The 27,522-nt window shown below is 36.1% G+C and overlaps 1 pseudogene; it reads left to right on the forward strand.

The window, feature by feature from the left end:
• Positions 1–8,095: 8,095 nt before the first annotated feature.
• On the forward strand, positions 8,096–9,931 carry LOC100350853 (casein kinase I pseudogene; annotated as a pseudogene).
• The last annotated feature ends 17,591 nt before the right edge of the window (positions 9,932–27,522 follow it).

Below are 27,522 nucleotides of genomic sequence, written 5' to 3' on the forward strand. Positions count from 1 at the left end.
AGGTGAACATAAAATTATAAATCATGTTCATAGCATGTGCTTTGAAATGGTGCACACTTTACTTCTTTTTTTTTTTTTCTAAAAGCGCGAATACCAGTCAAATGTTGACAAAAATATCATATAAATCCCAATAGAGATTGTTGTCCAAAACAAGGACAGTCTAGGACACTTAAAGTGAAAAGAAGCCAAAGGAGGCATGATAACTAGCTGTAATGGTATTTAGGGTGTAATCTTGAGACAGATAAAGGGCATTATGTAAAAATTAAGAAATTCTAAGTAAGTAAATACTTCAGTCAATAATATACCAATATTAAACTATCTATTAGTTGTAACAAATGCACCACACTAATGTAAATGTTACTAATGGGGAAAATGAGGGAGGGACATGTGGGAATGTCCTGTACTTGCCACAATTATCTGCATGTCTGAAGCTATTCTAAAAACAGAAAAATTAAAAAGTTAATATATATATATATATGAAATAGTTAGAATTGCAATTCAAATCTAAAGTAGGAAAAAATACATATACAGTCTAAACAAAATATCAATATGTTGAGTTCAGCAGTGGATGATAAACCTCCACCAAAACAGGTTTTATTCTAAGAATTTAAATGTAGCTGAAAAATTAAATAAATGTAAAGAAATTGACTTTCACAGAGCAAAGCATAAGATACACAAGATAATTTTAATAGACACAGAAAATTTTGACAAAACACCACACTGAAATATGAAAATGGGTTTTAGATACCAGGGGATTCCAATTCAATCCCACCAAGGTGGCATGTACCAATGCCATCTCACTAGTCCCAGTGATCAATTTCTGTTCACAATTGATCATAATGATAGGACTAAGAACCAAAGGGATCACAGAAACAAGAATAGTGTCTGCAAATACTAGCTGATAGAATCAAAAAGGGAGAGAATGATCCAACATGGGAAGTGAGATACACAGCAGACCCATAGAATGGCAGATATCCTGGACAGCACTCTGGCCTCAGAATCAGCCCTTAAGGCATGAGGATCCGGCTGAAAAGCACATGAGACTATTTCCGGCATGGAAAGCCAAGACACTCTGGGGAAAAAAAAAAAAAAAAAACTAAATGAAAGATCTCCGCAAGTGAGATCCCAGTGGAAAGAATGGGTCATCAAAGAAGGAGGTACCTTTCTCTGAAGGGAGGAAAGAACTTCCACTTTGACCATGGCCTTGTCTAAAAATGATCAGAGTCAGTGAACTGAGGGGGCTTCCATAGCCTTGGCAGCTCATGACAAGAGCCTAGGGTGATTACTGATGCCATAAACAAGAGTGTCAATTTGTTAAGTCAACAACAGGAGTCACTGTGCACTTACTCCTCATGTAGGATCTTTGTCCTTAGTGTGCTGTACATTGAGATTTAATGCTATAACTAGTACTCAAACAGTATTTTTCACTTTATGTTTCTGTGTGGCAGCAAACTGTTGAAATCTTCACTTAATGTATGCTAAACTGATCTTCTGTATATAAAGAGAATTGAAAATGAATCTTGATGTGAGTGGAAGGGGAGAGGGAGTGGAAAGGGGAGGGTGGGAGGGACGTTATGGGGGAAAAAGCCATTGTAACCTATAAGCTGTACTTTGGAAATTTATATTCATTAAATAAAAGTTTAAAAAAAAAAAGAAAATGGGTTTTAGTAAATCAGAGGAAAAGGTGCCTTTGTTTGCAAAATTGTGTATTTTTGCAGTGTGATCATTAAGTCATAACCATAGGCAATTGCAGGATTTTTCTAGCAGGACCTGTGGGGGAATGTAGCTCTCCCCACACCAGAGTTGATGCACAGCCGGTACATTGTTTTCTCAAGAAAATGGGACAGAGAAGGAACTCATGCCATACTGGGAACCCCTACTCTTATTCCTATCTGCATTCCTAAGCCACATGCCTGTACTTGGAGGTTACTTTCATAGGAGTCTCAACTGAGGCACTGTCCAGGATCCTTAGGACCTAAATATCAAAGGTTCTGGTTGAAGTATTTTTCTTTTCCATGACTCAATGCTTTCCATTTTACCCTCTTCCCCCAGGCCCAAAGTCTAAAAGTATGAAAAAAAACATACATATATAATCTAAACAAAATTTCAATATGTTGAGCTCAGCAATGGATGATAAATCCCCACCAAAACAGGTTTTATTCTAAGGATTCAAATGTAGCTGAAAAAATTATAGAAATTTAAATAAATTTGCTTTCACAGAACAAATCATAAGATATACCCAATAATTTTAATAGATAAGAAAATTTCAAAATTTATATATATAATATATATGTAATTATTTTTGCACATTAATTTGCTAATGAAAGGATGGACTTGTCACAATGAAAAGTGACTTGAATATAATTATGGAATAAATAAACATATTTCACATGTATTTCACAGGTGAATTCCAGGTAATGAAAGATTTACATTTAAACGTTTGAAATATAGAACCTATTTGCACTTTAAAATGTAAAATGTTTTCAGTTAAAAAAAAAAGGTGAAGCTGGGGCCGGCACTGTGGCATAGTAGGTAAAGCCACTGCCTGCAGTACCAGCATCCCATATGGGTGCTAGTTTGAGTCCCGGCTGCTCAACTTATGATCCAGCTCTTTGCTATGGCCTGGGAAAGCAGTAGAGATGGCCCAAGTCCTTGGGTCCCTGCACTCACGTGGGAGACCCAAGAAGCTCCTGGCTCCTGGCTTCGTATCAGCACAGCTCTGGCTGCTACGGCCAATTGGAAAGTGAACTAGCAGATGGAAGAGCATTCTCTCTCTCTCTCTCTCTCTCTCTCTCTGTATCCCCTTCTCTCTCTGACTTTCAAAAAAAATCTTAAAAAAAGGTGAAGCACTTAATAATTTTAAAGGGTGTATTTATTTATTTGAAGCAGAGTGACAGTGAGAGAGCAAAAGAAACAGGCAGAGATCTCAAATCCCTGGCTCATTTCCCAAATACCCACAACAATTAGGTGTGGGCTAGGCTGCATTCAGGTCCCACCAACTCCTTTGGGATCTCCTATATTGTTGGCAATGACACAAGGACTTGGGCTGTCACATACTACCTCTCAGTATGCACATTAGTAAAAAACTGAATAAGAAGTAGAAGGGCTGTGATTCCATCCCAGGCACTTTGATATGGTATTCTGGTGTCTCAAATGATGAGTTAATACATTGAACCACAATACACATTGCAACGTACTGAACATATATTCAACATGTTTATCCAGTAAATGAATGTATTTGTTTATCACATACTCAACAGTTGTGTAAGTGTTGCGGATGCAGCAGTGAGCAAAGCAGAAAAAAAATTTCTCTCGTTCTGTCGGAATTCGCATTCTACTGGAAGGGAAGAGAATGAAGGAAAAAGGAACATATAACGCATTTAATGAAGAAGCACAAAGCGGGGGAGGGTGATAGCACTGTTAGTTGGAATGATGCCCTTAGTATATATGCAAAACTAAAAATTAAAACAGTGAAAAATAGGCAAAAGGTACGAAGACTAAATTTATGTGAAAGTGAGACAAAATAGCCAAATAAATATGTGAAATGGTGCTCAAAATGATCACCAATCAGGAAAATGCTAATAAAATGAATTATAATGAATTATAAATTCACATGTAATATAACTGCATAGATATTAAAATATGAAAATACCAAAAGTTGGCAAAAACATATATGAAGAGGAACTCAGAAAATGTTGATGAGAATATAGGTAAAAATTTGCAAATATTTTATGAAGCACTGCAACAGGTAAATTCTATGATCCTACAGTTTCACTTAAATGCCTATTTGCACCAGAATATACAGGTGCATTGTATTTATTAAAATGGGAGAACATTGTATATATTTGTCAGTTTTTGTTACCATGACTAAGTATTTGAGATAACAAACTTACAAAGATTACATATTTATTTAACCCAGAACTTTGGAAGGTCAAGTCCAAGATTGGGTGGCCTTGTTGATTTGGTGTCTGATCAGAGTAATGGGCGGCAATTGTAGGGTTCCTGTGGAGAAAGGATCACAAAGCAAGACAGGAAGCAGACAACAGCTTGCACAGGCTTAGGCTTTTACAGACAATCCTTTAGCAAGAATCGCCTTCCAAGGGCATGTCTCCAATGACCTAAGGTCTTACTACTAGGCTTCCCTTCTAAACACCAGAATTTTTTAAGTTCCCTCCCTCTTAGTACCTTTACTTATGACTTTGATGTTTAAGCATCTGGAGGCATTCAGCGGCATTTTCTTTTCATACCATAGCAGGTTACAATGTATTAACATAGCTATTTGTAATAACATAGAAATATTTACAAACATTTTATAGTTCTTACAATAATTTCAGGATTTATTATGTTCCCAAGTGTACAGTTGAGTAAAATAAAGCTTAAGGACTAAATTGCTGACAGATTCTGTGGAAACAGGATTTGAATCCAATCCACAGATATATGAATTCTATAATCCAGAGGGTAGGCTTTAGGCAAGAAGGATTTGCAGGAACATGGGCAGAAAATCTAAAACAGTTTATTTCCTCAAACTTAGTTTTCACAGAATACTGAAGGAGGGATCTTTCAAGATTGTACTAAGATAATGCCAGACCTCTACAAATGAAGATATGTTCAAGATACCAGCTTGAGTAAGATAATTTGAACACACAAACTATGAAGATGTATGTATCTTGAGCAGGAAGGGCCATCCTGCTCACCTGCTCCCTGTTCACATCCTGGACACTCCCTTAACACTTATTATATAATCCCTAGCAAAATGCTTTGGAGAGGCAGTTTCTTTAGGGAACACTATCTTCTCATTTTCTCCTTTACTTTTCACAGGTAAATAAAACTCCTCTGAGCGGCTCCCACTTGAGGTTGATTATTTGTAAACACTCCTAGTGAACAAATCCTTTATGTCTACTAATAATTCCAGGTTCATATTCTTTGCATTACTATTTAAGATTTTGATGAACAACCTTTAATCTGATGAAACAGGTAAAATGGTGAAACATTTACCCTTCTCATTAGTACTCAGTTTCATTTTGTTATAAAGCCTATTTAATTTTGAAGATTTAGCATGACTGAAATGGAAGGCATATTTCCAGTCTATGATATATAATGTAAACATCAATATTTTTCTGCAAATTTGAGCCTAATTTTAATTATAGTGGTACAAATCAACATGCAACATTTGCTCTTCTATGTAGATCAATAGTAAGAATTATATTGGTTCTTTTTGTAATCTCAATCCAACCCTTTCTGATACAGCATTGGTGAATGGCTACTCCACCCTGCAATTATAGCAATATCATGAGTACATTGTTTGACTTTCTGATTGAACTTTTTCCAAAAAAAATTCTATGTAGCCACTTAACACAAAATAATATTTTTCCTTATTTATAGAAGCTCCACAATTATCATTAATAAATCTTTCCCTTGTGTTTATAAAAGGCACAAATTTGGTTACATATGAATACCAATGCTGACAGAGTTTTGATTGGTTGTCTTACTAAGAGACCTTTCTCATTTTATAAGTCAATAGTCAAATCACCTGCTTTCCTTTGATACAAGTGTTTGAAGCAGAGTCCTACTAAAGGAGCAAAACAAAAGATTTTACATGGACACACAATTACACACATACTTACCTATTTATATATTGGTGTGTTTATGGAAACCAAATATGCATATAAATCATAGATTTCTCAAAGCCATAAGAGCTCTGATATTTCCCTCAAGTTTTTATCAAATTTATTTGATCTGAATGCTTACACATGAAATAATTGTAGATGTGCAAAACACCCAAATGAATGTTTTTGGTGAAAATGAAGGAGAAATGATAACAAAAACTAATGAAAAACTGTCTTTCTAAATACAGCAATAAAAACAGGAACTCTAGTAAATATTCAAAAACTTGAAAGGTTTTAACTTGATTAGAATAGATGCAAGGATGATCAATAAGCACATGAAAGATATGTTTAAAATAATTAGCATTTAGAGAAACAGAAATCAAAACCACAAGGATATACCTCTCTACATCTATCAGAATAACAGAAGTAAAAAATCCTGAAAGCAGGAAAAGCTGGAAAGGATGGAAAGAAACTGGTTATATCATAGATTACTGCTGAGAATACAAAATAGCAAGGCTATCCTGAAAAACAATTTTGTTACTTCATTATACAATATCCTATAAACTTGCAATTGCCACATGACTCAGAAGTTTCACTTCTGTAAATTTGTTCTAGAGAAAAGAAAATTTATATCCATACAAAAGCCTAAATATGAATATTTATGGAAACTTTATTGTAATAGCCAAAATTATAAACAAGCCACATGACTTTCAATAGGTGAATGGTTAAACAAACTTTAATATATCCAAACAAGTAGCAGTATTCATCAATAAAATGGAATTGGAGACTGATACACACAACAATTTTGGTGAATGGTAAGGCAATTTGATGAGATAAAATAAAACTTAAAAGATCATATACTTTATAGTTCTCTCCAAAATTTTAAACTCTGTTAAATTTCTCATTTGGTTCATTTGACTTCCTGATATAATTGAATTGTTTCTCTTGTTTCTATATATTTTCTTGAAATTTACTGAGCTATCCTAAAACAATTCATTGGAATTCTATCTAAGGCAGTTGTTTTATCTCCATTTCTTTGGTGGTAGGTACTGGATTATTGGGCTCTGTTGGTGATGTCATATCTTCTTGTGTCCTTACCTTTATTTTTGCCATATGTTGATGGCCACACATTTGAAGAAATAAGGACTGATTCCAGACTCTGTAGAATGACTCTGTCTGGGAAAGCTCTGCACCAGTAATACTGTCCAGGCCTTGGACTTGTGTGCCCTGGCATGGTCCTGGAATCTGAGTCCATGAGCACCAGACAAGCAGTGGGGAATACTATCATAGGCTTGGACCATGGGTCTGCTGAAGCAGGTTCCCATCAGAGCTGGCCTTGAGGGTGGAGCCATGGAGAATGGTTTGGGACTAAGCAGACTTGCAGCTGGTGTCTATAGTTTCCTACCTGGTATTTGAGGCCAAAAGTGCTGAAATTGTGCTGGGTTGCACCTGATCGCTGAGGCTGCAGGAACTAGCTGGGTGTATTATGAGTCTGGAATTATATCCACAGAAGATAGTCTGAAAGCTGAGTCTTCCAGTACTAACCCGATGACTAGGATTGCATAAGCCACCCCAGCAATGAGGCAGGTTAGAAGCCTGGAGCTATTGAATTGCCTGGTCTGGAGACTTGTCTTTCACACAGGCCTGAGCCAGGTGCTACAGGAGAGTACTTGGTGCTGAAGCAGGACTGCAGGCTCATTTTTTAGGAACTGAAGTGGAACAGTGGGCTTTGGGGCCTGTCTGATACTGCATTTAACTGGTATGGTCCTAATTTTGGGGTCTGGCTATTTCCCTTGATTATTTCTCACCCCATCACTCATGTGTGTATCTCACTCCATACTGTGCTACCTAGGGTTGGGGGAATAATGGCATGGGTAATATGAAACTGTCCTTCCTATACACTTCAAAGAGTACTTTCTTATTTCCATGCTACAGTCATGTCCATGTAGGGATAGTTGGTGATCATTCTGTAGAGTGAGATACACTGGATAGTCCTAACAGTAACTTGTTAACATCCTCTTCCTTACCATTAAACCTTCCTTACTATTAAACTATGACAAAACTATAGCCATGGAAAAATAGTATTTATAACAGATTAGGAGAAGGGATGCAATTACGTGGATGTGGCACAAGGGAATTCCTATTAATTCTGGAAAGTTATCTATCTTGATTGTTGTGATTATACAAATACAGACATACACAGGATGCATACAAACTGGTGACCTCTAAGTAACATCTGTAGCTTAATTAGCTATATTATGTCAACGTCAATTTCTCGGGCTTTATAATATATTATAGTTATGTAAGACATTACCATTAGAAACAATTGAGGAATGCGAGCTGTTTTCAATTTAGCATTTGTTTGAAATATGTACGTTAAAAATTGTAAAGAAAATATAAATGTGCTTTTTAAAAATACCGGCACGAGCCCCTTCCCACAATGCTCTGCACTAGGAAGACGCGACTTTTAACATCTGGGACTTGTTCTGTTGGCTGGAACTGGCGTAACAAGATGGCGGCGGAGACAGAGTAATGAGAATTCCGTGGAGCCAGAGCTGCTGGCAGTGGCAGCAGTGGTGTTGCCAGCCGAAATCACTGAGCACCTTTCTAGCCGGCTATATTGCCACAGAAGTGAGGCAGCACAGCTGTCCAGAAAGAAGTGGCCCAGCCTAGAAATTGATCCCTCACCTTTGGTGGCCAAGCCAAGAGAAACCTGAGCCACAGTGATCGGGTCTAGGTTGGCTGATTTTGAGCCCTGAATCAGCGGGAAAGGGCTTGGTTTTTTACTTTGCTTTCCGCTGCCCTGCTCCATAGCCTTGGCCTTTAGATGACGCCAGAGGCCTCAATCATCCTTTGAGAGGTGTTGGCCGTTTAGCCGCCGCCGCTGCCGCCGCCATCTTCTGTCAGGATGGCAACCCTCAGCAGTGCTGAGTCCAGATTCATCGTGGGAGAGAAATACAGACTGGTAAGGAGGATCGGGTCCGGCTCCTTCGGAGTAGTTTATCTCTCGGTTAATATCACCAATGGAGAGGAAGTGGCAGTGAAACTAGAGTCACAGGATGCCAAGCATCCCCAGTTATTATATGAGGGCAAATTCTACAAGCTTCTGCAGGGTGGGGTTGGCATCCCCCGCTTAAGGTGGCTCGGTCAGGATAAAGACTATAATGCCCTAGTCATGGATCTTCTGGGACCTAACCTGGAAGACCTCTTCAATTTCTGTTCTCGGAAGTTCACCATAAAAACTGTTCTTATGTTGGCTGACCAGATGATCAGTAGAATTGAATACGTTCACACAAAGAACATCATACACAGAGACATTAAGCCGCATAACTTCCTTATTGGTACCGGGCGCCACCGCAATAAAGTATTCCTTGTTGATTTTGGTTTGGCCAAAATGTATATATCCAGTAGTACAAGGAAACACATACCATGCATAGAATATAAATACCTCACTGGCACTCCCCGATATGCTAGCATCAATGCTCATCTTGGTTTTGAGCACAGTCGCCGAGATGACATGGAGTCAATAGGTTATGTTTTGATGTATTTTAATACAAGCAGATTGCCATGGCAAGGAATAAAGGCTACCACAAAGGAACAACGCAATGAAAAGGTTATGAAAATGAAGATGTCCACTCCTGTAGATGTTTTATGTGAGGGGTTTCCAGCAGAGTTTGCCACATACTTAAAATATTGTCGTGCACTGCACTTTGATGAAACTCCGGATTACAATTATCTGAGGCAGCTATTCCGCAGTCTTTTTGAGACCCTGAATGACCCGTGTGACTGCACCTTTGACTGGACATGGTTACAGCACAAAGCAGCACAGCCGGCGACATCTTGCAGTGGGCAGGTTCAGCACGCCCAATCCCCCACAAATTTCCAGGCATGATATGTGGATCAGAAGAAGCAGAGCAGAAGATTGAAGTTGCATTTGTTTTTCCCCACATTTAGAAATTTCCATTTGCACTAATGTTTGTGGAAAGCTATTTACTTGGTATTAAAAGCTTAATTTATAAACTAGCTCTGGGCTGCATTGCTGGTACTGTATACTTGAGTTGTAACCACTGTTATTGTGAACCTTTACAGAAATAGTGAAACATGGTGTCTGGTACTCTGTTGCATTTTTCAAGAGGGAAGGTTAGCTAAATGCTTGACACATACAAATTGGTGGAGAAATTGTGCTACGACAGTTTTTTGGTAAGCTCTTTATATTTTCTGCTCTGAAATATATACTGCTTTGAAATATTTCAGACAAATGACATCAACAGTCTTTAGCTACAGTTGTGATGATTGCAAATTCTCACAATTGTGCATTCTTAGAGTTTTTCCACTCCTGAGGTTTGCAAGTTGTTCACTTAAAATGGGGGGGGGGGGGACCAACGGAGGGAAGTCCTCTCTCTCTCTCTCTCTCTTTCACTGTCTAATTCTGCCTGTCAAAAAAATAAAGAAAAAAAAAACGATCTTAAAATTACTGGCTTCTTGTTTGTATGCCAGCTGACAGGGTAGCAAGCAAAGATTCCAGTGTTTGAGCATAGGAAGGAGTGCCTACTTACCAATGCTAAAAATAACAGCATCTGAAGTGAAGCATATCTTTAAACATTTCTTAGAGTACAGCTTGTCTGGTAATGAATTCTCTGATTTTTATTCATAAAAATCATTTAGTAGTTTATTGGAATAAACAATGGGAACCACTAATCTGTTCTCAGCCCCTATAAATTGGCCCTTTTCAAAATGTTTGACTAATGAAATCACTCAGTATGCAGTCTATTCCTTTCTGACTCTTTCCACTTACAAAACTGCACTTCTGAGTCATCCCTATTTCTGTGTTTCAAAAATTTGTTCCTTTTGTTCCAATAGTATGACATTATGAATATGTCATTTTAATAATCCATTACTACTTGAAGAAATATTATTCTTTTTAGTGTTTTCAGAGACTAGGACTAAAGGTGTTGTCAATAATGATATGCTGTTTTATATTAAAATAATTTTCTCTTTTTGGGGGGCAAAGCATAGTATTGCTGGGTCATATGCAATAGATATGTTTGATTTTTTAGAAAACTGTCAAATTGTTTCCCAATGTGGATATAAAATTTTGCATTTTTAAGAATGGTATGCCTGCTGTATTTTAAAGAAATTACAAAATAGAGGAACAGAATTATCCACATAAATCTAATTTCTGAATTTTTACTGTTGATCCTGATTTTCCATCCAGTAAAATATATTTGGCCCTAAGTTGCTACTTTTATCATTTCTTCTGTTGCATGTCTGTTGGTCCTAGATTTTCCTTCCTTTTCTGAATACGTTCCTGAGTATGAATTTGCTTCTCTTTCATTTTTAAGGCTATTACTATAAAGGTCCAGAAGAAGGCATGTTTTGCAGTGATTGAAATGTCTCAGATCTTAATTGTTGTGGTGTACCTAACCTTGTAAATTGGTTAAGACTGCTAAAGCTGTAATACAATAAAAATTAATTTTATTATATGTATACTCATATCTTCACCAAAATAATTGTTAAGAATGATCTGCTGTTTTAATTTTAATGATCTTGACTATTTTAAAATTTACCTTTTATGAGTGAAATAGACATCTTTTCATTAGATTATTGTGAATAGCCCTCGTTTATATTCCTGCTAAATTATGGTGTTTTTATGTTTCATTTGTTGAACACATTATTTAGTGGAGCAATAAGCTTTTGACTATAATGTAAATTCAAAATATTTTATCACAGAAAATAAAAATGCAACTAATAAAATAAAATATTTGGTGGATTTATAATTTCAACATTTTAAATATTTTATTCCTCTGTCTTCTAGTTTGAATTGTTTCTGATGATAAGTCATTTAACACAGATCCAATTTATATAATCAAGTCAATGAAATATTTGCAAAATGACCTTTCACATGATTACACAAAACAGATGAGATCCCAGAAATAGATTTGCATATATATAATCAGTTGATTTTGACAACAGTGCATTTTCACTTAATGCATAAGGTGTAAACTTTTCAACCAAAAATTCTGGGACATCCTTTTGAACTTCCCTGAGAAACAGAAAAACATTCAGTCAATACATTATGCTATAGCAAAGCTTAATTGAAAATGGATCATAAAATTAAATGTAAAACCTACAACTAGGGAAGTTTTAGGAAAAACCAATATAGTTCTCATGACCTTGGATTAGGGAAATACGTTTTAGGTAAAATAACAAAACACAATACATACACACAAAAATACAAATTAGAAATTATCAAAGTTAAGACTTCTGTGTTCAGACATTTAATGACAAACTTCACTGGGTTAAGATGAAAGTGATATATGTATAATATATATATATGTATATATATATATGGAGAGAGTGAGAGAAAGAAAAGGAAGGAAGAAGGAAAGGAAGGAAGGAAAGAAGGAAGGCAGGAAGGAAGGAAGGAAGGAAGGGAGGGAGGGAGGAAGGAAGGAAGGAAATACATAGAAAAATACATAGAAATATTGCAGCCAGATAAGTATAGAAGTCTCTGTCCAAGTTTTGTTTGCAAAACAAAACTGTCTCTGAAATTTATGTAGAAATGCAGAAAGCCAATTATAGTCAGTGCAAATTTTAAAATATGGGAAAGTTAGATGATTCTTGCTGCCCAATATAAAACTTAGTGTAAAGATACAAATTAAGAGTATTTGGTATTGGAAAAAAGTATGCACATAGATCAATGGGACAGAATAAAGAATCCAGAAACAGACCCAAATTATTGTAAAACGCTGATTTTTGAAACAGGTCAAAGATGATTCAGTGAAGAAAGCTTAGTCTGTTAAACCACAATAGAAAATATTAGACTTGAATTTTTGCAAATAAGTGCATCTGGATGCAAAATTTTGACCTTTCACAAAGATCAATGCACAGTATACCTCAATATAAAATGTAAGATTGTAAAAATTCTGGAAAACATTGGTCAATATCTATATGGCTGTGATTCAATGATGAGTTTGTAGCTAAGCCACCAAATACAATACATGAAAGTAACTTGATAAGTTGAACTATATTAAAATAAACTATGGGGTATACTGTTAATAAAATGAAATAACAGCCACATACTTGGAAAAATATATGCAACATATATCTAATAACAGACTTATATTTAAAGATGAAATCTTTAAATATTTAAGATGAAATCTAAGAAAGTATTTAACACAATTTGAAAATACACAAAACATCTGAATCCACACCTCCTCAAGAAGTAACAGTGGTAACAAATAAGTATACAAAAATTATAACATCGTTTTAGTTATTGAATTGCAAATTAAATCAACAATGAATTTTTTTGTCCAAAGAAACCTTTTATTTAATGAATACAAATTAGAGGAACAAAATTATCCACATAATTCTAATTTCTGAATTCTTCCCCCCATACTCACCCTCTCACCTGCACTCCTACCCAACCTCCTCCTCCCTCTCCCATTATCAGTCCCATTCTCCATTAAAATCTGTTTTAAATTAACTTTATGCACAGAAGACCAACTCTATAGAAAGTAAAGATTTCAACAATTTGCACACGCACACAAAATGTAAAAAACAGTTTGAGAACAAGTTTTACAATTAATTCTCATAATATAACTCATTGAGGACAGAGGTCCTGCATGGAGAATATGTGCACAGTGACTCTTGTTGTTAATTTAACAATTAAAACTCTTATGTATGATGTCAGTAATCACCCGAGGCTCTTTACATGAGCTGTCAAGGCTATGAGAACCTTTTGAATCCACAATCTCCTTCAGTATTTAGACAAGGCCATAAGTAAGGTGGAAGTTCTCTCATCCCTTTAGAGAAAAGTACATCCTTCTTTGATGAACCTCTCTTTCCACTGGGGTCTGACTCACAGAGATCTTCATGTAGGACATTTTTTGCCACAGTGTATTGGTTTTCCATGCCTGCAATGCTCGCACATGCTTTTCAGCCAGACCAGAATGCCTTAAGGGTTGACACTGAGGTCAGAGTGTGATTTAGAGTGATTGTCATGCTGTGAGTCTGCTGTGTAGACTGTTTCCCATGTTGGAACATTCTCACCTTTTTCATTCTATCTATTGTTATTACCAGACACTTCATCTTATATATATATGATCCCTTGAACACTTAATCCTATCTACATGATCAATTTAACATAATATCACTTTAACACTTAAGATGGCATTATTACCACCCATATTAATGGGATTTGGAGCCCCATGACAAGTTTTTAGCTGTACCCTTAGAGGTAAGTCTATAGAAATGTATGCATAACTATTCAGCTCTACAGTTACAAACTTCCTCCTCCCTCTATTATTCCCATTCTTATTTTTTACTGGGATCTGTTTTCAGTTGACTTATACACATATGATTAATTCTATGTTAAATAAAGTGATCAACCAATGGTATTAAGAAGAAGAAAAAAATTGTTCCTTTACAGTCAAGACAAGGGCTGTTCAAGTCATTGCTCCTCAAAGTGTCAATTTCACTTCTACAGGTTTCCTTTTAAGGGCTCTGTTAGCTATTACAGATCAGGGAGAACATATGGTATTTGTACGTTTGGGACTGGCTTATTTCACTAAGCAGGATGTTTTCCAGATTCATCAATTTTGTTGTAAATGACCAGATTTAATTTTTTATTTTTACCTCTATGCAGTATTCCATACAGTGCATATCCCACAATTTCTTTTTTCAGTCTTCAATTGACGTGCATTTAGTTTGATTCCAGGTCTTAGTTATTATGAATTGAATTGTGATAAACATGAGGGTGCAGGTAACTTTTTTTATTTGCTTATTTCATTTCCCTTGGGTAAATTCCCAGGAGTGGGATAGCTGGATCATGTAGGTCTATATTAAGATTTCTGAGATACCTCCATACTCGCTTCCATAGTGGCTCTACTAGGTTACATTTCCAAAACAATGGATTAGGGTACCTTTTTCCTCACATACTTGCCAACATTTGTTGTTTATTGATTGATGGATGAAAGCCATTCTAACTGGAATGAGGTGGAATTTCATTGTGGTTTTGATTTGCGTTTCCCTGACAGCTAGTGATCCTCAGCATTTTTGCATGTGTCTCTTGGCCATTTGGATTTCCTTTCTTGAAAAATGTATGTTTATGTCCTTTGCCCATTTCTTAACTGGGTTGTTTGTTTTGTTGTTGTGGAGTTTTGTGATCTCTTTATATATTCTGGTTATTAATCCTTTATCAGTTAGATAGTTTGCAAATGATTTCTCCCATTTTGTCAGTTGCCTCTTCACTTTCCTGACTGTTCCTTTGCAGGACAGAAGCTTCTTAATTTGATGTAATTTCATTTATGAATTTTGGCTTTCATTGCCTTTGCCTCTGGGGTCTTTTCCAAGAACTCTGCCTGTGCCAATGTTTTGCAGGGTTTCCCCAATGCTCTCTAATAATTTGATGGTATCAAGTCATAGACTTACGTCTTTAATCCATTTTGAATGGATTTTAGTATAAGGTGTAAGGTAGGCGTTCTTCTTCATACTTCTGCATGTGGAAATCCAGTTTCCTCAGCACCATTTGTTAATGAGACTGTCCTTGCTCCAGCGATTAGTTTTAGTTCCTTTGTCAAATATGAGTTGGTTGTAGATGGTTGGATTGATTTTTGGGGTTTACATTCTGTTCCATTAGTCTATCCATTTGTTTTTGTACAAGTACCAGGCTATTTTGATTATAACTGCCTTGTAGTATGTCTTGAAATCTTGTATTGTGATGCCACTGGCTTTGTTTTTGATGTATTAGATTTCTTCAGCTATTTTAAGTCTCCTCAGCCACCATATGAATTTCAGCATTTTTTTTCTATATCTAAGAAGAATGTCTGGTATTTTGATTGGTATTGCATTGAATCTGTAAATTTTTTTCTGAAGAATTGAAATTTTAATGATATTAACTATTCCAAACCCTGAACATGAAAGTTTTTTTTCTTTTTTTTTGTATCTTCTATTTATTTATTTAATGTTTTGTAATTCTCATCATAGAGATCTTTGACATTCTTGGTTAAATTTATTTTTGTAATTATTGTGAATCAAATGGATCTTAGAATTTCTTTCTAAGCCATGGCAATTTCTGTGTATACAAAGGATGTTGTTTTTTGTGCATTGATTTTATATCCTGCTACTTTACCAAACTCTTCTATGAGATCCTATAGTCTCTTGATGGAGACGTCTGTATCCGCTATATCTAAAATCATATGTTTTGCAAATTGGGATAGTTTGAATCCCTCTTTAATGATTTGAATCCCTTTGATATCTTTTTCTTTCCTAATGACTCTGGTTGAAAACTTAAGGACTATATTGAATAACAATCATGAGAGTCGCATCCTTGTCTGGTTCCAGTTCTCCATTCAATAGGATGCTGGCCATGTGTTTCTCATAAATTGCCTTGATTGCATTGAGGAAAGTTCCTTCTATACAGAATTTACTTGGAGTTTTCATCATGAAAGATTTTGTATTTTATCAAATAGTTTCTCTGTATCTATTAAGATAATCATATGTTTTTGTTCTGCAGTTTGTTAATGTGATGTATCACATTGATTGATTTACAAATGTTGAACCATCTCTGTATGCCAGGGATAAAACTTCATCTAGGTTATTGATCTTTCTGATGTGTTGTTGGATTCGATTAACTAGTATTTTATTGGGGATTTTTGCATCTATGTTCATCAGGAAAATTGGTCTGTAGTTCTGTTTCTCTGTTGTGTTGTTGTGTCTTTTCTGGGCTTAAGAATTAAGGCGATTCTGACTTGATAGAATTTGGGAGGATTCCCTACATTTCAATTGTTTTGAATAACTTGAGAAGAATCAGAGTTAGTTCTTCTTCAAATGTCTGGTAGAATTCAATGGTGAAGCCATCTCGTCCTGGACTTTTCTTTGTTGGGTGGATCTTTATTATTGATTCAATTTTAAACCTTTTTATGGTTCTGTTTAGGTTTTCTATGTGAACCTAGATCAGTTTACATTTCTTCTAGGTTTTCCACTTTGTTGGTATACAGTTCTTTGTAATAGTTTCTTATGATGCTTTTTATTTCTGTTATGTTTTGTTACATTTACTTTTTCATCTTAATTTTATTGATTTGGTTCTTCTCTCTCCATTTTTTGGTTAGTTGGGCCAACAATGTGTCAATTTTGTTTATTTTTCAAAAAACTAGCTCTTCATTTTGCTGGTCTTCCATCTGCTGGTTCACTCCCTAAATGCCTGCAATGGCCAGAGCTGTGTAAATTGCCAGGAGCTTCTTCTGGGTCTCCCAAGTGGGTGCAGGGGCCCAAGGGCTTGGGCCATCTTCTGCTTTCCCAGGCTATAGCAGAGAGCTGGAATGGAAGAGGAGCAGCCAGGACTAGAACCAGCACCCATAGGGGATGCTGGTACTGTAGGTGGAGGATTAATTTATTGTGTCCAGCGCCAGCCACTGGAAACCAATTCTTACTTTTTGGAGGAGTAGGGGGGAAAGAATAGCTTTCCACTTAGAGCACTGGTGAAAATATATGGTAACAAACGGAAAGGAACATATTTTAAAACATATTTTAGGGAAGGAGCAAGAATGTGTGCTGGGCCCAAACTAAACGTAAAGGAAGAATATGAGGACTGGGAAGAACAGACCAGAGAGACCAATGTATGTCTCACCTGCCTTATTAATGATACCATTTGACCAGCATCACTTTGGTGATATTTTTGCAAAAACTGCTTAACTTCAATCTCGTCATGTGAAAGCATCAGATACAGTTAAAGATACTCTACAGAACATTTGACTAGTACTCTTTAAAACTATGAATATCTTGAAAGACAAAGAAAAACAGACAGAGGAACTGTCATGTATTGGAGGAAACTGAGGAGAGATGACAAGTCAATGCAACATGTCATCATGGATTGAATCCTGGAACATTGTAAGAAAACTTATGGAGTCTGAATACAGTCTTTAGTTTATCTAAACAAATCTCACAAATTTTGATTTCTCAACTATAGTAATTGTGCTGTGGTTATTTGATACGTTAACATTAGGGACAGCTGTGTCAATGACTTTAGAAATTCTTTATACCTGCACTATTATTTGCAAATCTGTAAATTTAAAATGATCTCAAAACTACATAGTACCTTATGCTGTCTCTTGTAGTTTCAGCTATGTATTTCAATAATATTGTTTTATTCTGTTTAGCCTTTCTACATATTTTGGGGTAGTTGATTTTTTTCAGCTGATTTGTTCTTCCATACTTTTGGAAACAGAAATACTCATATGATCTAAGAAATTCACTAAACATACTCTGACAATATACCAGGATGTATAGTAATTTATTTGCTGTTTAATCCACTAGCAACTTTTAGATATCTTCTAAGTACTAATGATACACTCAAGCACTCCTCACATTCTCCCTGAATCACTCCTTTCCATTAAGTTCTTTAATATCAGGCAACCTTTTTTTTTTGAAAGCTTTTATTTAATGAATACAGATTTCATAGGTACAGCTTTAGGAATATAGTGGTTTCCCCCCATAACCTCCCTCCCACCCCGACTCCCCTCCCACCTCCTATTCCCTCTCTCATCCCATTCTTAAGGTTCATTTTTAATTTTCTTTATATAAAGAATACCAACTCTATGCTAAGTAAATATTTCCACAGTTTGCACCCACACAGACACACAAAGTATAAGGTACTGTTTGAATACTAGTTTTACCATTAATTCTCATAGTACAGCTCATTAGGTACAGAGGTCCTACATGGAAAATAAATGCATGGTGACACCCCTTGTTGATTTAACAATTAACACTCTTTATTTCTGACATCAGTGATCATCCAAGGCTCTTGTCATGAGCTGTCAAAGCTATTGAAGCCTTTTGAGTCCACAAACTCCAACATTATTTAGACAAGGCCATAAGCAAATTGGAAGTTCTCTCCCCCCTTCAGAGAAAGGTACCTCCATCTTTTATGCCCCCTTCTTCCCACTGGGATCTCACTCACAGAGATCCTTCATGTATATCATTTTTTGCCACAGTGTCTTGGCTTTCTGTGCCTGAAAAGCTCTCATGGGCTTTTCAGCCAGATCCGAATGCCTTAAGGGCTGATTCTGAGGCCAGAGTTCTGTTTAGGGCATTTGTCATTCTATGAGTCTACTGTGCAGCCTGCTTCCCATGTTGGATAATTCTTGCCTTTTTAATTATACCTATTGTTATTAACAGAGACTTGGTCTTATTTATTTGATCCTTTTGACATTTAATAGTATCTATACTATAAGTTACACACTTAATATGAACATTTTAACGTGTAAGATGGCATTAGTACCACCCAGTTTAATAGGATTTGAAGTCCCATAGCAGGTTTTTACCTTTACTCTTAGGGGTAAGTCCCTGGGAATGGGATTGCACTCTTTTTTTAAAGGATTTATTTATTTACTTGAAAGTCAGAGTTACAAAGAGGAAGAGGCAGATAAAGCGAAATCTTCCATTTGCTGCTGGTTCACTCCCCAGATGGCCACAATGGCCAGAGATGAGGTTATCCAAAGATAGAAGCCAGGAGACTCTTCCAGGTCTCCCACGTGGATGCAGGGACTCAAGGACTTGGACCACCTTAGACTGTGTTCCCAGGCCATGGCAGAGAGCTGGATTGCAAGTGGAGCCACCGGGACTCAAACTGGTGCCCATACTCACTACACCACAGTGCTGGCCCCAATAGTTCTGCTTTTCTTAACACTTCTTAATCTCTAGCCATGCATTTCATGGGGTTCCTTGCAAATACCTGTTTCTTTACCTTACCTATCCTGAAAACTTAGAAATATCATTTTTATTCATCTTCTATGTCTATGTCATCTTCTATATCTTCTATGTCATCTAGTCTTATTGATTTTATTTGATAAATGCTTTTGGTATCTGTTCATTCTTTTCCATCGCAACTGATCATGTCTTTGTTCAGGAAAGTATAATCTCAGTTGCTGTAATTCTTTTGACTGGTGTCTAAGTCTTTGTCTCGTTCTTCTTTTAGAACAATTGTTTAAAGATAGACCTCAACAAGATAGGCCCCTGCTGATTTCAATAATATCACATTGCCTTCTTCAAGATGGTTTTCAAAGACCCTCTTAATACTCCTTCTTTCCATCTCTGCTTTGACATTTAGTCCTCTAGAGATATTTCCTGACTCTCAGAAATGGGTTGAATTCCCTGTTTTATAAATTTCCATAGTAACATCTACCTACCTCTATTTAAGTAGTACATATAATTTGTAATTATTCATATTTGTATCCTTCTCTAAATTGTCACATCCTGTGGAGCAACAGCCTTGTCTTATTTACTGTGTTATCTTCTGGGCAGTAAAGTACAGTATATAGGGTTAACAATATTTTACTTTTGAGTGAAGAAATATCATAAGAAAGAGATATGGCATTAATTTTGAGTGCCACTTCAAATTAGATTTTGGTCTTTGGTTAAACATTTTCAGGACTAGTCCTCCCTTCAAGCTTTACACACTAGTTTTTCACTGTATTATTCTGAATGAATATTTCTTCCCTGCATTCTTTCTGCCATTAGCCATCTTACCATTTTCATGATATCTAAAGAGCCAATGAATAAAGACCAAGTCATTGACATTTGTGGGGCCTGTCCAAAAAGTACTCACTTCATAGACAAATATCTGTTAACACATCTCACTCCTTTCCCTATTGGCTACCCTCAGGTTGTGTAATTCAATTAACCAAAATGAATAGTTTGTTTATTTGTTTGTCTTGAGCATATTGGAAAGTGGGAAGGTAATGTAGAGACATAGAAAGGAATCTATACTGAGAATGTATCTTCTTATTGTCTGTCCTTTAGGGAATACTATGTATGGTATTTTGCCACTGGCATCCATTTTCTCCCTGTTAAATTGAGATGTTGTTCTAGAGACAATAAGTTAGTAATTGTTTCAATCTCTCAGTTTGGATACAGTTTTTATAATGTGGTCACACACAAAACTGTGTCAAAAAAATGAGATCATGTTGTTTAGCCATATAAATTTTGTTATTCAACTCTTTTCCTCCCTAAACCAGGAGACGCATGTCATCAAGTTTTTTAGCCTGTGCCACTCTTTTTGGCTGTTGACTTTTTAGGCTGTGTCTCATCTTACAATTAGGCTATAAAGTTTACAAAGGCAATGGTTGATTCTTATGGTTTTCACATAAAGATCACTTGAAGATAATTATCTTGTATTATATATAGTATTATTCTATCTAATGAGAGTAAGTATAAATTTTACCATTTATTATATGCCTTTTTGTAAGTATATAAATTCTTGACTTAATGTAAGCCTCAAAATTAATCTTTAAGGTCATTAATGTATGTATATTTTAAAGACATGGAAACCGAAGCTTAGAGAATATCTTAGTCTATCAGGCTTCTGTAACAAAAACACCATAGGCTAGGTAGCTTATGAATAACAAAATTTATTTCTTATAACTCTCGAGTCTAGAAGTCCCAGATTAAAGCACTGACAAAGGTGGTGTCTTGTAAGTGCTGGATTCCTGGTTCAAAGTGGTCATAACTGGACTATGTCTATACATGGCTGAAGGGCAGTGGAGCTACCTAGTGTCCCTTTTATAAAGGCATTAATCCCATTCATGTGGGTTCCACCCTCATGACTTGATCGTCTTCCAAAAGCTCCATTTCTGAATAGCATACCATTGGGGATTTAGTTTGAACCTGTGAATTTTGAGTGGATACAAATGTTCAGTCTGTAACAGAGAGTTGTTACTTGTGAAATATCCTATAGTTGAGCCAAGATAGAAAACTAAATCTGAATTTAAAAGATGTCCCCACTATATTGCCAAGTGGTTTAAGCATATTATTTTTTCTGCCATGGATTCTTCCTAAAACAAAAAATTATTAAATCACTGCTCTGTTAAAGCAAGTAGTGAAATTTACTCTTAATTTTCCCTTTTCTCACTTCTTACAGTGATGTGTATGACATAGGCATGGATTTCCAGAGCTTCAGGGTACAAAGTAGATAAATTCCTCACTCTTTAATTTGTTACCTCTTCACCCTAATCATTTCTTATTTGGATGAGGAAGATACTGCATTGAAATGATTAAATCATATTTTATTCTTATCGCACTTTCCTTATCAACAGAGAACTTTCTTTAAAATGATTTCTGTGCAATTAATTTAGCCAAGTGCTGTAGATAGCTCATAGTAAGTTGAAAGGCAACACAAGCTTTGTTTCCCTCAGCAGAGAATTTTAGCAAAAACCCTATTTGCATTTCTCAGTGATGAGGAATACCTGGAAAACTATTGAATAATGGTAATTCCCTGCAAATGTAATTTAGATGATTGCAAAGATGTGATAAAGAATGAGGAAAAGCCTACACCTATAGAGGCATGCTGGTTTACAAACTAAAACTGTCAAATCAGCTTATCTTCCTATTTTAACACTAAAAGAATGGAATAGAGTTTATGATGTGTGTCCAACAGTGGATTTTCTGTGATAAATTTCAGTTATTTCAGTTACATTGAGGTCAGCTTGAAGCAAATAGAAAATCCATGAGTCAGATGTCAAAGCTATGGGGCTAGGATCCAGGAGTCACAGCAGAACGGAAAAAAATGTATCAAGGTATGAATGTAGAATAGGGTATGTCTTTAACAGGTCGCAAGGAAGACAAAACCAAAAGCTCAAAAGCCAAAGTTCATCCCCATTTCTAATCTTATTTATTTTACAGTTTTCTTAAATGATATTTTATAGAAAGTTGTATTTAATAAATATAAATTTCATAAATACAACTTTTGGGTTATAGTAGTTCTTCCTCCATACCCGCCCTCCCCCCCCAACTATCCCATCTCCTACTCCCTCTCTTATCCCATTCTTCATTAAGATTCATTAAATGACATTTTTAATCCAATGATATTTTTATGCACAAATGTACAAAAATGGTCACTTATTGAAATCCACTGATACGTCTTCAAGATTTTTTTTTTCATTTCTGTTTACTCTCTTCATGATGCAAAAATGACTCCAGAAAAAAACACATTCATTGTGACTAGGACAAAAATAAGAAAATAGTAACTAAAATGAAGAGAAGTCATGAAAATTACACAACAGAATTTCAAAAATGTCATGAAAAATGTGTTATGCCAAACCTGCATAGCTTTCAAAATTTTTCACCAGACTAATCTTTCAATCACATTTTCTGCGAACTTATATAGTACCCTCCTATAGAAGAATGCTACTTCCAACTTAAAAGCACATCTCTAATCACTCTGAGCTTCATTATTCTCTTTTAAAATGGGGATATTTTGAGGATGAATACATCAAAGTGATTAGAAATAACTAATGACTCTTAAGGATTCTGTTCAGATTTATTATACTATAACTTCCACTTATTAAATAAGTTTCAACAAATTTAATGGTCAAAAACAAAATCAATGGTATAGAGAATCATATTATACATATAGAGAAGCACTCATCATGACTTGAAGGGAATATCTGAACAAACAGCGTCTATCACAAAATCTATTGTTATGTGTGTAGGTCAAATGAATTTTAACAGGCAACACAAGTCCCTTCTTCCTCCCTCAGTATTGTATATTCATATCAGGTCCAGAAAATTTCTTTTATAATTTTAACAACAATGTTATTCTCTTCAAGTTTGCTTACAAATCTGACATAAACTTGAGAATATCCTAAAAGGCAGGCAAATTCAGGTTAAAACCCATGTCCATCATTCTGTTTCCTTAGATAATTGATTTGGACTGAAAAACAAAATCATTTTTTCACCTAATCCTTCCTATATCAGCCCACTACATGTATTGTAGAACCTATAATACAAGTGCCAGATAAATTCATTCTGATTAACAATGCCATAATTCAATATATCCTCAGCGTTATAATGATGAGTCCACAGAAGAGAATTATTTGAAATACTCCCTGCATATTTAAGGTAAAATAATATACTCTGAACACATGACCTCTTAAGATAAATACTAAATTAGGAAGGCTGAGCCTCTTGAATAAAAATACCGTTATATTTGCCAGTCCCTTCTTGAAAATATTTTTTTAAATGTCAGTTATTATCATCATTTTTCTTCTTTGTATTTTTCTGATTTGTAAAGGCCATACTGGATGCCAACAAAAAGAAGATTCAATGCTATACATATAGGCTCTAAAATAATTTCAAGGCCAATATTAATCCATTTCCTTCTAAACAGTCTATGCAGGATTAGAATATTATTAAGATACTAATACACATTCGGTGGACCTAGAGATGTATTTGTGGAACAGATACATTGATCATCCTATCTCTGTTCATTCAGGACTTAATAGCCAATATAAAATTTTGACAAACAATAATCTCAAATTGAATTTCTCCTACTAACTAGTTAGGTGACCTTTGGCCTGTCATTATCATCCTGAAGCAGTTTCCTCATTCTAGCTTTGCTGTCACAAGACCTCAGAAACTTGAACAAACCTCAGTTTAATTTCAATAAAATAAAAATTATAATACTATCTCCATTTTAAGGCTGCTGTGGTAGCCACAATAAACCATATATATGAAATGCCTTTTAAACTGTAAGATACCATAAAGTGCTAAAAGTATCATCTATCCAGCTTACATTAAAGATTGTGTTTTGTCAAATCTTTTTTAAAATCTTTGTCAAATTGTTAAGAATGAGGCACTGCTATGGTTTTAATGACCTGTATGTGAGTGAAATAGCATCTTTTGTTTTTAAAAAATGAACTTTTTTATTTCAAGTTAAAAAATAGAAAGTTCTGAGAAAAACGTGAATTAATTTATGTCAGTGAATGAGTGGATAATAATGAAGAGAATGTTCCCTTCCCTCCTCATACTCATTGCCCGTGTTATTACGCTTGCTGTTGTCTGCTATACAATATAGATATTTACATTTATGTCTTTCCCATTATACTCTGGGCAAATGAAGAGTGGATGCTATTTTATCTTATTCATCTCTTCATTTTCTGTAATGCCTATGGCTCATGTTGCTTCCTCAATCGGTTGAATTATGCCTTGCCAGACATTGTTCTAAGCACTTTACATATATTAATTCATTTAATCCTCAGCTGTTCAAGCAAGAATAATGAAGGCTTAGGTGAATACAATGACAATGAGGATGAAATTTAATGATGAATATAAGAAGATGAGTAAGCAGACTTTCTTAACCCTTTACTTTAATCTACTATCAAATTCAAAACAATAGCTTGGAAAATACTTTATCCAAAAGATTTATGAGAATGTATTCTCTTCAATCATTTTACCCTCTGTCCTCCATTATATGCCTCTACTTTATCAAACAAAAGACAAATTTCCAAGTCCTATGACTTCTCTAACGATTTATTTATTTGAAAGAGAGTTACAGTGAGGCAGAGGCAGATGCAGAGAGAGAGAAAGGTCTTCCTTCTGCTGGTTTACTCAACAAATGGCTACAACAGCGGAGCCGCGCTAATCCGAAGCCAGGAGCCAGGAGCTTCTTCTGAGTTTCCCATGAGGTGCAGGGGCCCAAGGACTGGGACCATTTTCCATTGCTTTCCAAGTCATTAGTAGAGAACTGGATTGGAAGTGGAGCAGCTGGGACTCAAACCAGCATGCAAATCTTGGGATTTTTTTTTTGGACAGGCAGAGTGGACAATGAGGGAGAGAGAGACAGAGAGAAAGGTCTTCCTTTTCCATTGGTTCACCCCCCAATGGCCGCTGTGGCTGGTGTGCTGCGACCGGTGTACACACGCTGATCCAAAGCTAGCAGCCAGATGCTTCTCATGGTCTCCCATGCAGGTGCAGGGCCCAAGGACTTTGACCATCCTCCACTGCACTCCCGGGACACAGCAGAGAGCTGGACTGGAAGAGGAGCGACTGGGACAGAACCCTGCACCCTGACCGGGACTAGAACCCCATGTGCCAGCAACACAGGTGGAGGATTAGCCTATTGAGCCATGGCGCCAGCCTGCCATGTGGGTTTTAAAGCCATCCAATCACAGCCTGTTGCCAGGCAGGCTCTGTTGCCAGGTGGGTTTCAAAGCCATTCCTGAGTAACTGATGCTAGCTTGCCAGCGGCCATCTTGGCATGGCCTTCTCATTCCACCACATCCCATCATTTGCAACTGCAGATTTGTGTAAACTGAAAACCAAAGCGTAAACTGAAATTACTTGAACAAATATGAAACTGGCAAATATTTTGTTTTAAACCTAAGTACAGTAATTGAGAGCAAGTTTCTCAAGTAGCTTTCAGTGGGCTTCCAATAAAGTTTCAAACAGTGAATTCCAAACCTGTTCTGAGACCTGAAAGTAGTATTGAAGTAAGTGTGACTCTGAAGTAACATCTTCTTTGGGTATATAATACTTCGCATATCTTAAAAGTATGATTTTTAATTTGTGTAGAGGAAATGTATAAATGCACATATGAACGGTAAGTCATTTAATATACTCGACTGTATATTGTAATGTGTGTTTGTTTTATAAGATTTAATCCACATTTATCATTCCTGTCACCTAGTCTATTTGTGGTAATTAAAACCAATTCTAAGTGTTTCCATCACAACTGCCATGCAAAGTGAAATAAGTTGTTGAAGACTCTTTAGCTTATAAAATTTTTACAAACAGTTGTTGTTGCAGTTGATTTCTCAACAATGTTGCAGTGGATTCGTTTCTGAGAGGAGGAGCGTGATGGGGGCAAGAGGAGCAGAGTCACCACACAGACCCCAGGAGTTGGGTGAAAGCAGGCCTGAGGCGAGTAGTCCACAGACTCGTTTATTTGAGTTAGTACAACAGCTTATGTAGCCAAGACCTGCCAATCCGGTCAAGGGGCGGTCTATGCCCCAACCAATCACAGCCTGTTGCCAGGCAGTTTCCAAAGCCATCCAATCACAGCCTGTTGCCAGTCAGGCTCTTGTCACCAGGCAGTTTCTGAAACCATCCAATCACGGCCTGCCGTCAGTCAGGCTCTGTGGTCATGTGGTTTCCTCTGTTGTCATGTGGTTTCCAAAGCCATCCAATCACAGCCTGTTGCCAGGCAGTTTCTGTTGTCAGTGGCCATCTTGGCATGACCTTTTCACCTCATTCCACCACAAATTGTAGCTTATAAAATTCTTACAAAATATTGTCAAAGACTGTGACCTTAAAAAACAAAACTGCTATGATAAGGAAAATATCATAATTGTGTATTTAATTCCATAAATTTAGAATTGATGGTTCTTTCTAGAATGATATTCTTTCATTTTTGATGGAATTTTTAGTTTTTAGTTTTTAAATTATTTTTTAAAGTAAACAAATTTCACATACTTCATATATACAACTTTAGGAACATAATGATACTACTCACCCTACCCTCTCACCTACCTATGCTTCCACCCTTCCTTCTCCTACCTCTATTATTCCTGCTCATTAATTTTTACAGTGATCTATTTTCAGTTTACTTATACTCATAAAATTAATCTTACACTAAGTAAAGAGTTAAGAAATAGTAAGAAGTAAAAAACACACTGTTCCTCAACAGTAGAAACAAGGACTGTAAATAATCATCAAATCTCAAAATGTCAATTTTACTCCTATTCATTATACTTTTTGGTATTCTCTTAGTTACCACAGATCAGGGAAAACATATGGTATTATTCTTTTTTGGAACTGGCTTATTTCACTAAGTATAACAGTTTCCAGTTGCATCCATTTTCTTGCAAAAGTCAGGATTTCATTCTTTTTTTAAAGATTTATTATTTGATTTATTTGAAAGACAGAGTTACAGAGAAAAGTAGAAAGAGAAAGATCTTCCATGAGCTGGTTCAGTCCCCAAATGGCCGCAATGACTGCAGATATGCCGATCCAAAGCCAGGAGCCAGGAGCTTCTTCTGGGTCTCCAACATGGGTGCAGGGGCCCAAGGACTTGGGGCAACCTCTACTGCTTTCCCAGGCCATAGCAGAGAGCTGGATAGGAAGAGGAACAGCCAGGACTAGA

Source organism: Oryctolagus cuniculus, chromosome X (genome assembly GCF_051225735.1).
Source record: "Oryctolagus cuniculus isolate XC-2025 breed Fujian yellow rabbit chromosome X, ASM5122573v1, whole genome shotgun sequence".
Taxonomy (NCBI): Eukaryota; Metazoa; Chordata; class Mammalia; order Lagomorpha; family Leporidae; genus Oryctolagus; species Oryctolagus cuniculus.